The 15796-nt window shown below is 45.6% G+C and overlaps 1 long non-coding RNA gene across 2 annotated transcripts; it reads right to left on the reverse strand.

Moving 5' to 3' along the window:
• Positions 1-1596: 1596 nt before the first annotated feature.
• On the reverse strand, positions 1597-15416 carry LOC105712426 (uncharacterized). Of its 2 annotated transcripts, none has more exons than XR_001106316.2 (3): positions 14331-15416; positions 12810-12870; positions 1597-2337 (listed from the first exon to the last, which is right to left on the reverse strand). It is a non-coding gene; the product is annotated as an uncharacterized LOC105712426 (long non-coding RNA). The 2 variants fall into 2 exon arrangements; XR_001106315.2 differs by lacking the exon at positions 1597-2337 and adding an exon at positions 3668-6538.
• Positions 15417-15796: the final 380 nt, after the last annotated feature.

Raw genomic sequence — 15796 nt, forward strand, 5'->3', positions numbered from 1 at the left:
CCCACTGACCCAGCATCGGCAGTGCCTACTCTGTGAGTTGTTTGCCGAGAATGCTGACTGCCGTTCCTTTGCCACCCCTCCAATCTCCTACTGAGGGAGTCATGGGTGAGCAGAAGCAGCCTCATACATTTCCCTAGTGTCAGAGCCAGAGCTATGAGAGAACCAGATGATGAGCGCCCAGGGATTTGTTCTGCTTTTTCCATCTCTATCAGGAATATGGAGTGTTGTTCAGATATCCCTGCAACTCGAGGAAATGCATTTAAATGAAAGCATGACGGCTGTCAATGAGATGGAAGGTAGAGCTGACTCTGGAGCTCCTTCCTGCAGGTCTGCCATATTAGCCTGTTCTCATACTGCTTTAAAGAACTACTTGAGACTTGGTAATTTATAAACAAAAAAGGTTTAATCGGCTCACAGTTGTACAGGTTGAACAGGTGGTAGCATGCCTGGGAGGCCTGAGGAAAATTTCAGTCATGGCAGAAGATCAAGGGGAAGCAGGCATGTCCTACGTGGCTGGAGCAGAAGGAAGAGAGCAAAGGGGGAGATGCCACACACGTTTAAACAACAAGGTCTAGTGAGAACTCACTCACTCTCATAAGAACAGCAAGACGGAAACCTGCCCCCATGATCCAGTCACTCCCACCAGGCCTCACCTCCAACACTGGGGATCACAATTTGACATGAGATTTGAGCAGGGACACAAATCCAAACTATGTCACCTGTCAACATTTACGACTCCTTGACCAAGTGGGAGTGAGAGACTCCTGGTCCCTCTCCTGGGATAAGGATAACATAACCAAGGGCCTCAGAGTTGTGAGCCCCATGTGCTAGCTTGTTGCGGCAAATCTTTCAGAAGTTGAGTGATGGGGACAGAGACCCAGTAAAGGCTCCCCTAGGAGAGCTGCGTGATGCATTAACAGTGTCCACTACAGTACAGGCGCCTTTCAGGAGAGATATAAGGAAGAGTTTCCTGAGAGGGAAGGTTGTTGATCACAAGAACAGATGAGCAATGAAGGCAAAACTAAACTGGAGTCAAAAGGACTGGGATATAAATCCACCCCGAGGCAGGGGACTGGACCCATTGACATACTAGAGCCCTTATATCTCCATAAGTTGACTTTAGAGAGTTTCAAATCCTATAGGACTTTGTGGGCACCATGCAGAAGATAAAGGAGCTGAACCGAGGGAACGCTGACCAAGCCCACTTCCCGGTTGAGAACAACATGGCTCAAAAACAGCCTGCACGGCTTCCTGGATGTCCCATCACTCTTGCCGAATAGCATCTTGGTGAGCTGAGTGACAGTGAATGAGAAACAGATGAATTTAATTTCCCTTGAAATTAGGGATGGGTGAGCCTAGCCACAGTGTAGAATTGCTGAATGTCTCAGACTATTTTTTTCAAGTGCTTTTGGTTTAGAAAAACCAAAACCATGGTTTCACAAAGCACGTTTCCCCTCATTTGTATGAGGCTTTGTGCATTTTAAGAGGATTTGATCTGCATATTTCAACTTCTTTACACTTCACTTATCAAAATGCTAAATAAAATTTCCAGGAAGTCTGAGAAATATTTTATAATTTTTTTTCCAAACTTTTATTTAGGAAAGGAAACAGTGGAGAAGTTTGGAAAATCCTATCAAAGAAAAGGTGGATTCAGGTGGACATTCACACATTCAGGGAGTTCTGTGTCCCAGGATTACACATATTAGGTGTGCAGTCACGATGTGCTCAAGGAATATATTTAAAAATCTCTTGAACAGTGAGGGGAAGGTGGGAAAGTTTAATAAGCACAGGCTGAAGGATAGGGTGAAAAATTCAACACAATTAAAAATACAACACAATTTAAAACAACTTCTCATCTCTAATAGGCAATGTATTCCTAGTAGCCATAAATCGAATGAAGCTGAACTACAGCATTCTTGTAACATCCACCAGCATGAATTCCACCATTCTGAATGTGTCTCTTCTCTTCATAAGGCACGTGATAAAGGCACTTATAGGATGCTTATGAGGGGAGAGATGGCCAGAGGAGAAGGTAGAAGAAATGAACCACAGAAGGTGGGTGGGAGCAGGTGGTGGAGTGAGTGCCCAGCGCCATCTTTGTTTTAGAGAATGACTCGGACCACAGACTTACATGTGAGTTCCGAAGAGCTGTTTCTTCTTAAAGCTTAGCTTTCAGTTCCAGGGGACCAAGTAAGACCCAAGGAGGAGAGACGCAGTCATCCTGTCTCTCAGGGAGCTCAGTCTGTTCGTATCGTGCTGGAAGCACCGTGCTTGCTCGTCACCTGACAGGCTGACTTCTGCTCGTAGTGGCATTGGCAGGGGGTGCAGCAATGGACACTGCTCCAAAGGAGAGAAGAAGGAAAAGGCAAATCCTTGTGGTATCTGATTATGTTTGTCTCAAATGCCCGGGAGGCATTCCCTGGGGATTCCCTGAAAAAGCAATTTGAGATGGGGATTTTCTACAGGGAGCAATAATAATTATTGACAAAATCTAGAGGATAATGTTTATTATGATTAATATACTTCTCATTTTAATCCCCAGGCTGGTGCAGGAAGCGCAGACATGGATTACATATCTCTTTAAAGCCATATATTTTCTGGCTTTTATTTTTTATTTTTTTTCAGATTCCTTTTTTTAAATATATATTTTATTGCATTTTAGGTTTTGGGGTACATGTGAAGAACATGTAAGATTGTTGCATAGGTACACACATGGCAGTGTGGTTTGCTGCCTTCCTCCCCATCACCTATATCTGGTATTTCTCCCCATGTTATCCCTCCCCAACTCCCCACTCCCCGCTGTCCCTCCCCTAGTGCCCCCCGCGACAGACCCCAGTGTGTGATGCTCCCCTGCCTGTGTCCATGTGTTCTCATTGTTCAATACCCGCCTATGAGTGAGAACGTGTGGTGTTTGATAGGGTTGTGTGGCAGTGACAATAGGAGTTGTCAAATGTTTCTGGGACTCCTCCACATTTCCCAGCAGCCTTCCAGGTAGCTAGGTTGGTGGGCAGTAATTGATTTTGGCCAACAGGTTGTGGATGAAGTGTGTCCTTTTCTTTTTTTAAAATTAATTATATTATTTTATTTTATTTTACTTTAGGTTCTGGGGTACATGTGCAGGTCATGCAGGGTTGTTGCATAGGTGCATACATAACCAGATGGTTTGCTGCCTCTATTTCCCCTTGGACTATATCCGGCATTTCTCCCCATGTTATCCCTCCCCACCCCCCCACAGTCCCTCCCCTAGCCCCCCCAACTGCCCCCAGTGTGTGATGCTCCTCTCCCTGAGTCCACGTGTTTCTGACCATATAGTCAATTCTTCCATTCCTCTCTCCTCTCGCTCAGTGATCTTGGTCTACAATCTGCCCAGATGTTTTCACTACAACGGTCTCATAACGGAGAACTAAACCTTTATTCTATTAAACCACTGGGATTTGGTGGGGGTGGGGAAGGTCTTGTTTGTTACAGTAGCTAGAGTTAACTAGCCTGACTAACACAATTGTTAACTAGCCTAATACAAGGTGTACCTTACAACCCATCATTATGATACCCTGACAGTAATAAAGCTGGTGGTTTGGGGTAAGATTCTTAGAAGTTTTTAAGAATATAATAGTGCCTTATATTGCTTATCTACTGCTACATTAAAAACTACCTTAAGAGGCAGTAGTTTAAAACAACAAACATTTATTATCTCAAAGTTTTTGATGGTCAGGAATTTTGGAGTGGCTTAGGTGGGTGGCTCTGACTCAAAGTCTCTCATGAAGTGCAGTCAAAATGCTGGCAGGAGCCTCGACATCTGAAGGCTTGACTGGGCTAGAGAACGCACTGCTCGTGGAAGCCCTCGATTTATCGTTGGCCTCTGGCTGAAGGTCTCATTTCCTCATCAGATGCTCCTCTTTGTAGGGATTCTCAGGCAAGGGCAGCCAGTATCATTCAGAGAGAGTAATCCAAGAGAGAAAGTGAACAGGAAACCACAGATATTTAATTACCTTGTATCTCATGTTGCTTCCTCACCCAGCCATTCATTAGCAGTAAGTCACTAAGTCCAGCCACATTCAAGAGGAGGAAAACAGGTCCCACCTTTTCAAGAGGGTTTCAAAGAATTCGTGAACAGATTTTTAATGAGGTGTATGTAGTATACACCTCATTGCCCCGGAATGGGTTTGTAGGTAGCTAAGGGGGGTAGAATGGTGGGTCTCATCTAAGGTAGGGGGTTCAATGATCCAGCATAAATGAGGCTAATGGAGTGTGATGGAGTGACTGCTCCTGTCTTACACTACTCCTTAGTCTCATCAGCAGATGAAGGGAGCCCAGCCAATTCTATTCTAGCAACCTAGACTGGGCCCCTGACAAGCATCTGCATATGGAGATGCCGAGGTAAGCACAGAGAAATCCCTGGTTGCTTACCCCTGTACATAGACATGATGCAGAGAAAATGAACTCTCATGAAATGGGACATTGTGCCGGAACCAGGCTGGTCCTGGCTTTCCAGGCAGGTGGAGTTCTGGCACTGTCCTCTGACAAAGCCCCCTCTCGCCACCCTCCCAGCCTGCCCAGTGCTACACGGTGTGCTAACTGCTGATACAAACCCTGGGAGTTTGCAGAGGAGGATAATACAGATCCTATAGAAAGAGAAATTCTTCCCTTTGCTTAAAACATGTGCAAATGAAGTTGATCTTGATTTCAGCCCATGGCAGGAAATGGCAGTAACACTCGAAATATTGGCTCTGTGAAGGCTGGAATTTTCCATCTTTCCTCCTATATTCATAGAGCTTATATAAGTGTACACTAAATAAAAAGCACCTTGCTGCTTTTTTAAAATTAATCAAATGAGCTAGCATTTACCATGGAAGAAGGTGTGGTGGCACGAGAGTGTTACAGAAGTTCTAGGTCTCTTAGGTTGCTGATGCCAGCGAATTCACCAGCCCAGCCATACTGATGGCAGGCTTGCACCCTGGGGAAATGGTTGTGTGAGTTCCTATAAAACAATAACACTAACACTGAGGTCTAATCCAATTACGATATAACCCACCCTTGGCTGAGCCCCAAGTGGGATCTGCACCATGGGGCAGGGCAGGGACCAGAGATGAAGGCTCAGTTTATGCCACACCTTCTCAGGCTGATGGCGTTTACTTGCATAGCCATAAAAAGCAGCCACTGGGGACAGCAGGAGAGTGTGGTAAGGCCAGACATGTTGCATTAGCCTGTCAAACACTATTAGCAGCAGTGAGAATGGGACATTTCCTTAGACTCCCCAGATCTGGACAGCAACATCAGGCTCTGGGGCCACCCTGTTGGTGCAACAGAGCTCCTCCCAGCTGGCAGTGTCCAGAATGTGAAGTCCTTTAGCCTCAGGGAACATAGTTTCTCCTACTAGAAACTCATCAGGAGGAGCCAGAACTCAGCCCTGGGGAGGGTGAACTTCTTTGTCATCCTGGCATAAGCTTCCCTGGTTGAGACACCAGATTAGTGAAGTATAACATACTGGTTGGAGTTAGTTTTATTTTAACTTTAAGAGGACTTTTAACTGGACCATCACCCCAGGAAGCGTCTCATGCAAAGAACAGCCAAGAAGGCCGCAGTGTCCATCCCACCAATGACACACAGCAACTGACCATTCACCCCCGTATCCTGAACTGGATTTTCCATATGGCCAACTCAAGTACACATATTGCTTTGCCAAGTGATGCTTATCCTTGTCTGCAATTACCACAGTGATTACGTTTCTCCTCATTAGACCAGATGGGAGGGTGCGAGGAAAGATGGTTGGCTCAGGAGATCTAGTTCCTATGCTCTGACACTGAATTTGCTGGGCGGCTCTGGTCAAGCCCATCACCCATTTGTGCCTCCTCTCGTGGCCCTTGTTCAGATATGCAGTGATTCCATGACTCATTTTCAGTGTTGGTCTCAAGCGTGTAGCTGCCATTTGGTGCACAGTTGAGGAGTAGCATATCTTTTTAATCACTAATGAGGGAAAGAAAATTCCAGAGAGGCTCTTTGGAGAAACCTAAGACTAACACAATGAGCTAACCATACTGCCAATCAAATTTCATTAAAAGAAACCCAAATTATTGTCCTTTTTCAAAATGAAAACAATAATGGCCTTAACATTTTCTGGGCTCTAAATATGTACCTTGCAATGTCTAAATATTTTACACATTGTTTTCGTTCCCTCCTGTTCACTCTATTGGTGAGGGAGAGCTCCCACACTAGAATTATGAGGATGACCAAACACATTACACTCGATGCTTAAAAGATGAGATTGACAGCAGTTATTCTTCACATACACTCGCAGCTTGGAAGAGCTGGACACAGCATTGGATGCCAGCCTCACAGGCGTTGCCCTCAGGAGCAGAGTGAACAGGCAGGGGCAGCAGGTGGTAACAAGAGGGTGAGGTGCCCCCTGGTTCCCACAGAAGTACGTGGTGGTCTTTGAACAACTCCATGGCTGGCAGGAAAGTGACACCCACTACTCAGGGATAAGTAGGAGCTGTGCCTGGTCCACTTGATAAGGAAGGTTGCTTGACTGAAGCCTTATCTGCAAGAGTAGAATGGAGAGAGGCTCTTGTGGTTAGGCCAGTAGAGGCACTGCTGATTTGACCAGATTTGAAGGCAGCACACCATACCAAGCCTTAATTTCAGGCTTTACATGACACACACGTCATATTATTTCATCATCGCAACACTCCTGTGAAATATTATTACGTCTTTTTATAGATCATGAAATTGAGGCTTAAATGAGGCCAAGCAAATTGCCCAGTGTTTTCTAGCTGGCAAGTGGCCGAGCTGGTATTCAAAGTCAGGTTTGTTAATCTCAGGGTCTGACCCCATAAGCAACTGTAGACAGGTAGACGTAACAACCCATCTTAGACATGAATCAAGAAAAAAGAGGACAAGGGGGCACACCCTACCCTGAATAATGAGAGAGCTCAACCGAAACACACACAGTCTTTTCTTGTGTCCACCGTTTGAACTTCTGAGTCCCAGGCTACCTTCCGCAAGGCAGCGGGTTAATAAAGCCTCCTCAGCGACCAATAACAGCAGCAGCTCTGCCTCACTGTAATCAGTGGTCCTTGAAGTGCCTATAGCCCAGCTGCTCAGGACACACTTTTGATTCTACAGCCTGGGGGAAGAGAACCCGTCCAGGCAGATCAACCAAGCTCCCAGGTGCTTCAAATTCCCAATGCCAGGGACAGCCCCAATCAGTCATTGTTTTGCATGTGTGTGTTGGGTATGTCAAAAGGACTTGATGTTCTAGAATAAATTCTTCTATACAGAAAAGAGGCTTTAGATCTCTTTCAGTCCGAATCCCTTGTTTTATGTTTAAAGAAAGTAAAGTGGCCTCCCCAAGGCTACAAAGCTGGTTAGGGCAGAACCTGCTGGGATCCCATTCCCAAACCCTTTCCCAACTCCCTCCTCCCATACACACCTCCCACTATGAAGTGGAAGAAGGGAGAAACTCTCTTCCTCAGCAGATAGGCTAACCATGTGACCCGTTCCAGACTTTGTGTCGAAAGAGAACCTGCCAGGGGGAGTCTGGGAGCGGTGTTTCCTCCCTGATAGAAAGAAAGCATGGGGAAAGAGCTCTCTCACTGTCCTCTTCATCCCCTACCTCCCATAAGAGCCAGGACCTGAGCCTTTAAATCAGAGGTGTCTTTTGGCCATGAGGGAAATCTCAGAGATGCAGACATCGCAACTCAGCCTCATGTGGCTGCTAAATCAACCCCCAAACTGCCCTTCCTGACTCCTCATCCAGTAATGATTAATCCAAGTTTAAACCACCGTTAGTCATGTTTTCGCTTCTTTGCAGCCAAATACCCTCCTCTGAGCAGCATTCACTAGAGTCGGGCAGATGGTGAATACTCAGCAATGTCACTCACTCACGAGACCCAGGGCAAGAACTGTTTCTTTGTCTCAGTTTCCCTTTTTGGAAAATGGACATATACTTTTAATGGAGGTGCTATAAAGTATTGATCCTCAACCTTTTTGGCATCAGGGACTGGTTTCGTGGAAGACAATTTTCCCATGGCCCACGGGTTGGGGGGGTTGAGGGGGTTGGGGAATGGTTTCAGGATGACTCAGCGCATTACATTTATTTTGCACTTTACTTTTATTATTATTACATTGTAATATAAAATGAAATAATTATACAACTCGCCATCATGTAGAATCAGTGGGAGCCCTGAGCTTGTTTTTCTGCAACGAGTCAGTCACATCTGGGGGTGATGGGAGACAGCGACAGATCATCAGGCATAAGGTTCTCATAAGCAGCGTGCAGCCTAGATCCCTTGCATGTGCAGTTCCAAGTGGAGTTTGCCATGAGAATCTAATACCGCCACTGATTCGACAGAAGGTGGAGCTCAGGCAGTAATGTGAGCAAGGGCGGGTGACTATAAACGCAGATGAAGCTTCCCTCACTCACTCCTGCTGTGCAGCCCAGTTACTAACAGTCCAGGACTGGTTACCCATCTGTGGCCCGGGGTAGGGGGCAGTTGGGGACCACAGCTGTGAAGCTTAAAATATTGATAAAGAGCATATAATATGTTCTAGCTCACAATTAACTGTTAGCTAGTATTATCTCATTATTCTCTCAGCCTACTTCACACTGTCTCTCCAACACAGAGCTCCTCAAAGCTTCTGACAATACAGGTGAATTACCTGGAGATCTTGTTTAAATTCAGTTTCTGATTCAAAAAGTCTGCAGTGGGCCTGAGACTGCATTTCTGAAATCTTTTAGAGTATGTCTGTGCTGCTGGTGCTCAGATCACACTTTGAGAAGCAAGACTGTGGGACCCTCTGGGTCTGTTCCCTACTAGTTCACCCTCCTAGCTGGTGAATCTGCTCTAATAGAATGCCCCAACCTTCTCACTATACTCATGGGAGCTGGTTCCTACAGTTAGACTGTCTTTGCATCCAGCAGCATCTTCACCAAATTCTAATTCCTGTGTTGAGCCAGTGACTCAGACACTGCTTCTCTGGGTCTAGTGGTTGTCATTGTCAATCACAATGTCACCCTCAATGGCCCATGCTCTAGCCTAGTCAGAGGGAGCTGGATGTACAGTAAGGCAGGTATATGGAAGAAATCTGGGGCGCTTTGAGGATTTCATTCAAAGTAGGATGCAAAGGTTTATGTACTTCAAAACCGGAGCCACCTGGGGACCTTGGTCTCAGGATGATGTATGTTATGATAACCCCCTGGACTAGAGTCCACGAGTTCCCTTGATCCAGCACTGTGCTCCAGCATGGGAACCTGCTTAAAGTTTGTCCTGACCCAGTTCATCTCATCTGCCTGCCTGCACCTCTAGCACAGCCTGCCTGTACCTCCGTCAACTGCCTGTGCCAGGTGTCCCATTCCCCTCCTTCCACCTGTGAAGAAGCTCAAAACCTGCTGTGAGCTCTACTTGTTGCCTTCACATACCTCTTCCCCTTCTTCCTGCACTGTCTCCACTGGGTCTCCCCACACTTCTGCTCCCCAGTCCTGTGCTTTGCTCTCCATCCTGCTGAAGTTCACCTTTTTTTCTTCCAGACCGTGCCCTCGTTTCCCCTCTATCTTAGTCCATTTTGTGTTGCTATGACTACAATAGACTGGGTAATTAATAAAGAAAATATATTCATAAAATGTATTCTCACAACTCTGAAGTCCAGTGTCAAGGTGCTGGCATCTTGTGAGGGCCTTCATGCTGTGCCATCGCCAGGCAGAGGACAAGAGAGCAAGAAATGGCCAAACGTGCTATTATAACAAGCCCATGCTCCTGAAGACTAACCTACTCCTGCAACATTAACATTATTCTATTCATGATGGTGAAGCCCTCATGGCTTAATCACCTCTTAATGGTCCCACCTGTTAATACCATCACAATGGCAGTTAAATTTCAACACAAGTTTTGGAAGTGCTATGTTTTGATTATTTGTCCCCTTCTAAAAGTATGTTGAAAAGTCTCAACATAACAGCAGTATTAATAGGTGGGGTGTTTAAGAGGTGAGTGGGTCATAAGGGCTCTGCCTTCATGAGAAGATTAAACCATACATGAATTATTGGATGAATCAGTTTTCACAGGAATGAATCTGTTTAAAAGCCAGCTTGGCTCTCATTTTTATACCCTTTCCATGTGATGTCCTGAGCCATATTGAGATTCTCCAGAGTCCTCAGCAGCAAGGAGGCTCTCACCAGATGTGGCCCCTCAACCTTGGATTCCTCAGAACTGTAAGAAATGAATTGATTTTCTTTATGAATTACCCAGTGTCAGGTATTCAGTTTAAGCAAAAGAAAACAGAGTAAAGCAGGAGGGGACATTCAAACCACAGCATTCCAATCATGACCCCCTCAAACTAATGTTTTTCTGACATACAAAATGCATTCATTCTATCTTGATAGCCCTAAAAGTCTTAACGCATTTCAGCATCAACTCAAAAGTCCAAAGCCCAGAGTCCAATCTGAATTAAAAACAGGGAGACTCAAGGCATGATTTATCCTGAGGCAAATTCCTCTCCAGCTACAACCTGTGAAATTAACAAGTTACATGCTTCCAAAATACAATGGTGGGACAGACATAGGCTAGACATTCCCATTCCAAAAGGGAAGAATAGGCAAGAAGAAAGAGACAACTGGTCCCAGGTATTAATAAATCTAAAACCCAACAGAAAGAACAACATGAAGTTCCAGAGTAATCTGCTTTGACTCCCTGTCCTGGGCACTCTGGGGCAGGAGTTTGGCTCCCAGGGCCTCAGGCAGCCTGGCCAACCCCTGCAGCAGTTCCAACTCCACATTTCTACTCAGCATTTTCCGAGTCAAACTCTCCATGATGACTCTGCCTCCATGACAAGTCTTCACCTGGGCCCCAGGTGGACTGTGACAGCCTTTAACATCTAGGTGGAGGTCACTGTGCCCCACAGCTCTTGAATTCTACGTGCCTGCAGAATTAGCCCCATGTAGATGTTGCCAGTGTTTACAGCTTGTACCTTTTGGAGCAGTGGGTTGAACTACACCTGCGCCCTCTTGAACCACAGTTGAAGCAGCTGAGAATCACTGCACCAGATGTAAAAATAGAGACCCAAGGTGGTCCTGGACAGTGAGCCTGTGAAGGGCACCCAGGCCCATCCCCAAAAACCATTCTGTCCTCTTAGAGCTCTGGATCTGTGACAGAGGGCAGCCTTGAAAATCTCTGAAATGCCTTTGGGGTCATTCATCCACTGTCTTGATCACCTCTTCCATCTGTACTAGTCTTCCTTAGAAAACAGTTTGTTGGCCACAACTTTGGTTTTCTCATTCGAATACATTTTCGTTCTTTAAATGGTCAGGCTGAAAATTTTTTAAATCTTTCTATTCTGCTTTTTTTAAAATTATAAATTCCATCTTTAACTAAGTCATTTTTCCCTCTTGGATCTTACTATATATAGTTAAAAGTAGCTCCACAACTCCTCCAATACTTTGCTTAGAAGTTTTTTCTACTAGATATTCTAGTCAGTCACTCTTAAATCCCACCTTCTATAAAGCCCTATGGCATGGAAGTAATCTGGCCAAGTTCTTTGCCATTTCATAACAAGGATGCTCTTCCCTGCAGTGTCCAATAAGATATCCCCCTTTTCCACCTGAGACCTCATCAGAATGGCCTTCACTGTCAGTATTTCTATCAACATTCTGATCATGGCCACTCAAGTAATCTGTAAGATGTTTCCTGTTCTCCCTACAGCTCTCCTCTTTTTCTGAGCCCTCTCCAGAATAGTCCTTACTACTCTGTTTATGGAAATCTAGGCTTTTTCTAGCCTACTCTTCCAAATCTTTTCAACCTCTGTCGATTGCTCATTTCCAAAGCTGTTTTCACATTTTCGGGTATTTGTTATAGTAACAGCTTCCATTCCCAGTACCAACTTTGTATCCATTTTGTGTTTCTATAAACACAGGTTGGGTAATTTATAAAGAAAAGAAATTTACGCTTACAGTTCTGGAGGCTGGGAAGTCCAATATCAAGGTGTTGGCAACTGGTGAGAACCTTTGTGGTGCGTCACCCCATGGCAGAAGGTGGAAGGCAAGGCAGCATAAGAGAGCAAGAGAGCAAGAGGGGACCAAACTCTGGAATAACCAGCCTACTCCCATGATAGGTAACTCACTCCTGCAATGACATGATTCTGTTCTTGAGGTTTAAACCCTTGTGGCCTCATTACCTCTAAATACCTTCACATCAGCAATTAAATGTTAACATGAGTTTTGGGGGGGACATTCAAACCATAGCTCTCTCCAGTCCTCTCTTAACATCTTTTGTAAGTCTCTAGTTTAAAATATGCCGAATGCCCCTATTGTCCCTTGTTTGAAACATGTGTGTCTCCCCAGTCACTGAACTTTTTGAAGGCAGGGACAGCCTGTCATCCTGGATCCTTTTCCTGTCTGAGCCCTTCCCCTGGCCCTACCCTAACACAGGTACCTGTGTCACTCTAGAGGCCAAAGAACACAGGCACTCACCTGTGTGATGTGTTTTTCCTTCTTTGTTTCATTGCCTTCATCAACTTTCTGATCAAGGTAGCCAGAAGCTGCTTTATGATCAAGTAAAAAAAATAAAATCTCAGAATTATTAATCACTTCTAATGTGCCAGGTACCCTGATAAGAAATTTCTGTGTGCCCATTTAACTAATTCTTACAACTATTATTGCTATTGGATTTCTATCATCTCTACTTTACAGATGCGGAAATGGAGGCTGAGGGCAGGTAAAAGGAATATTGCTTGAGGTTGCACAGCGAGGAAGAGAAGTGGAGCCAGGAGCCCAGCCTCTGTTCACTTCTAGCAAACGGGCTCAAGGAAATATCAGCACAAACCTGATTCTTGACTGGCTTCTCCTTTTCATCAGTGGACAAGCTGGTGGAAAAGTTGAAGGTCCTGTTTAAAAGAGAGATTAGTTAAATCACTGAGTTTTGTTTCCTCCTACCAAACTATGAGTTGTTATTGCAAGATCCCTGAGTCAATGCCAATCTTCTACAGTCCTGAGAGCTTAAATACACTTGGTGAGCAACACCCAGTTATACGGTTTCCAATGCTTGGAGGTATCTGTGAATTCAGATCTTAATGCAGTATATTCTTCTCAGGCTGCATTTTCTGTCTGAAACTGAGAATGAATTTTAGATGATGTGGTTAGCATAGAACATGCTTCATCTAGGGACTCAGCTATGATAACAACAAGGCAGGCATATTGGCCAATGTCCAGTGTGAAGGCCCAACTTATGCCCTTACTGTGCGAAAAGCCGCTGGGCAGATGCCAGGACAGACACCAAGGCCAGGCTCCAGCACAGCCTCAGGAGAAGTTCATGCCAGGCTGTACTTCATCTGGTCTCCGATGTAATATAAATGATCCTGGAGACCAGGGTCCTGCCAAGAGACTTCCAGGTAACTCCAGGAGTCCTGGAGGCTATGAATCTCTGCACCATACTTTAAATTTCTACAGAGCCCCAAATGCCTGTTTCCTCCTCAGCTCCTTTTGTAAAGGAACCTGGGTAAACCTTGGACCATTAAGAGTAGACAAAGTTTTGCCAAGTCCTTGGTGCTATGCAGGGGAGAGCTCTCAGAATGTTCTACTGAGTCCCTCTAGCTGCAAAGGAGGGCAAATGAGCACCTGGGGTCTGGAGGGATAGCTTGAAGCAGCCTCATAACTAGAATGGAATGTTTTTGAAGTCTTGTATTTATCTTAATAATTCATGAGAATTTTGTATTTCTTTCCATACTATACTCATGTCTATTTTGTATTAAATATAGCATTAATAATTGCCTGAAACATGACAAAATTGATGTCCCAGAAAGCTGTACCCACAGTTCTCCATCAGCCACCCTGGGGGGACATATGCCCCAGTTCGAAAGCACAGATATACGGAGTTCATCTCACTGATTATTCTAGAACCTTCTCCAGTCCACACTTAGAAAAACCACAGGCAGCCAGGGGCTTGAACCTAAGCGACATGCACACCAGTTCAGACCCAATTAAAGGGCAGAATTTCCAGGAGATATTTGCACATAAGCTTAAGAAACCTTCTAGAAGACAAACAAAATACCTCACCACAAGGCAGGACTCCTAATATTTTGGATTCTATGAACACTGATGTAGTCTGCAGAGATCCTCCCCAGAAAAACAACGACAACAACAGAACACCACATTTCTTAGGTCAGTGTTTCTTCAGAGATTTCCAGAGACCTCAGGCCATCCATGGATCCCTAAGAATGTAAAGATTCCCACTGAGACCCTTTGTCCAGAGGCCCCTTGTAGAGGGCATCCGTTTTCTTTAAATGTTTTGAACCAACATATAAACATTAAGAAAATTCACACTGATGTCTGGATACTGGAGACTTACAGCTTTGGGCCTGCACGATCTCATGGCTCCATGGAGGGGAGGAGCAGCTGCTGTCCCTGGAGCTGGGCTTTCCTGTTCCCTCTGCCACACCATCCACATTCCTCCTTCACAGAACCCGCCGGCCCCTGTGGCAGCTGAACTGGTGAATCTTGTCATGTCATTAGGCCATTGTGGGGGACATCAGGCCCTGACAGTGGACAAGAGCCATCTGGAGTCCATGCTGGTCATCACCTGCCTCAGCTCTCCTTCTACCCAGACCTGCTGCAGGTCTGTGGCTGGAGAGAAGCTGGGACAAAGCAGCAGAAGAATCTACAGATACATCCAGCACTGAGAGCACTGGTCGCAGTGGAGGAGTTCAATGCCCCATATGGGGAGGATTGTTCCCAATCCACTGGGAATGGAGCCATGAGGGTGAGTGGAGGGTCAGAGTCTGCTGCAGCCATGGGGCAGAAACAACTTCCCACACGACATTGGCACCCTCCCTTGGTACCGTGGCAGTTGCAGCAACAAAGTAACACAGATTGGGTGGCTTAAAACCACAGAAATGTATTCTCTCGCCGTTTTGGAGGCCAGAAATCTGAAGTCAAAGTGTCCACAGGGCCACAGGACCCTCTCGAGACTCAAGAAGAGAATCTGTCGTTTGCCTCCTCCAGCGTCTGGTGTCTCCAGGCATCCATTGGCTTGTGACTGTGTCACTCCAATATCTTCTTTCTGTGTCTGTGTCTCCTCTTCTGTCTCTTCTGAAGACTTCTGCCGTTGGATTTGGGGCCCACCTAATCAATCCAGGATGATTTCATCTGGAGATCCTTCCCTTAATTATATATGAAAAGATTTTTTTTCCCAGATGAAGTCATATTCACAGGTACTGAGGATAGGACTTGGACGTATCTTTTGGGGGTCACCATTCAACCCATTATCTAGCTTCTTTTCAGTCATTGGCAGGTGTCACAGGCAACAGCAGCCCCTGATAACAAGGGTCAGTCATGGTGGTGGCATTGCCAGTGTTCATGGCCCTCCATGAGCCAGGCCTGATTGGGGAGGAGAACAATTTGACATGGATGCCCCTGGTAATGAGCACGAGAGCCCAACCTGAGAACACCAAGAGAGCTCTGGGAGGGATGGAGGTGCATTAAAGAGGTCCTGGAAGAGTGAGTTATTTAACTCAGTCTGACATTTTTTAACATGCTGTGAGCTATTCACACCCCATGGCTGCTGAGGCATGAGAAAGTGCTTAATTTGCACAGCTGCACCTTCATGAGAATCCTGGTCTCATCTGAGTCCACCTGTCCATGCCCCAAATCCAAACCAGTGTGTTCCCCTCTCAAGCTCTGCAAACCAGCATGGGGTGAGCCATCCAACACCCACTGAGCACTTCCTGTGTGAAGTTCCATGCTGCAGTGCCCCCTCCCTAGAGCTCTAGATGGAGAGACAGAGAGGCATTCTCCAATCACCTGGGAAAAGTCAGG

Source organism: Aotus nancymaae, unplaced genomic scaffold (genome assembly GCF_030222135.1).
Source record: "Aotus nancymaae isolate 86718 unplaced genomic scaffold, 86718_ANA_hifiasm-v0.15.2.pri h1tg000022l_1, whole genome shotgun sequence".
Lineage (NCBI taxonomy): Eukaryota > Metazoa > Chordata > Mammalia > Primates > Aotidae > Aotus > Aotus nancymaae.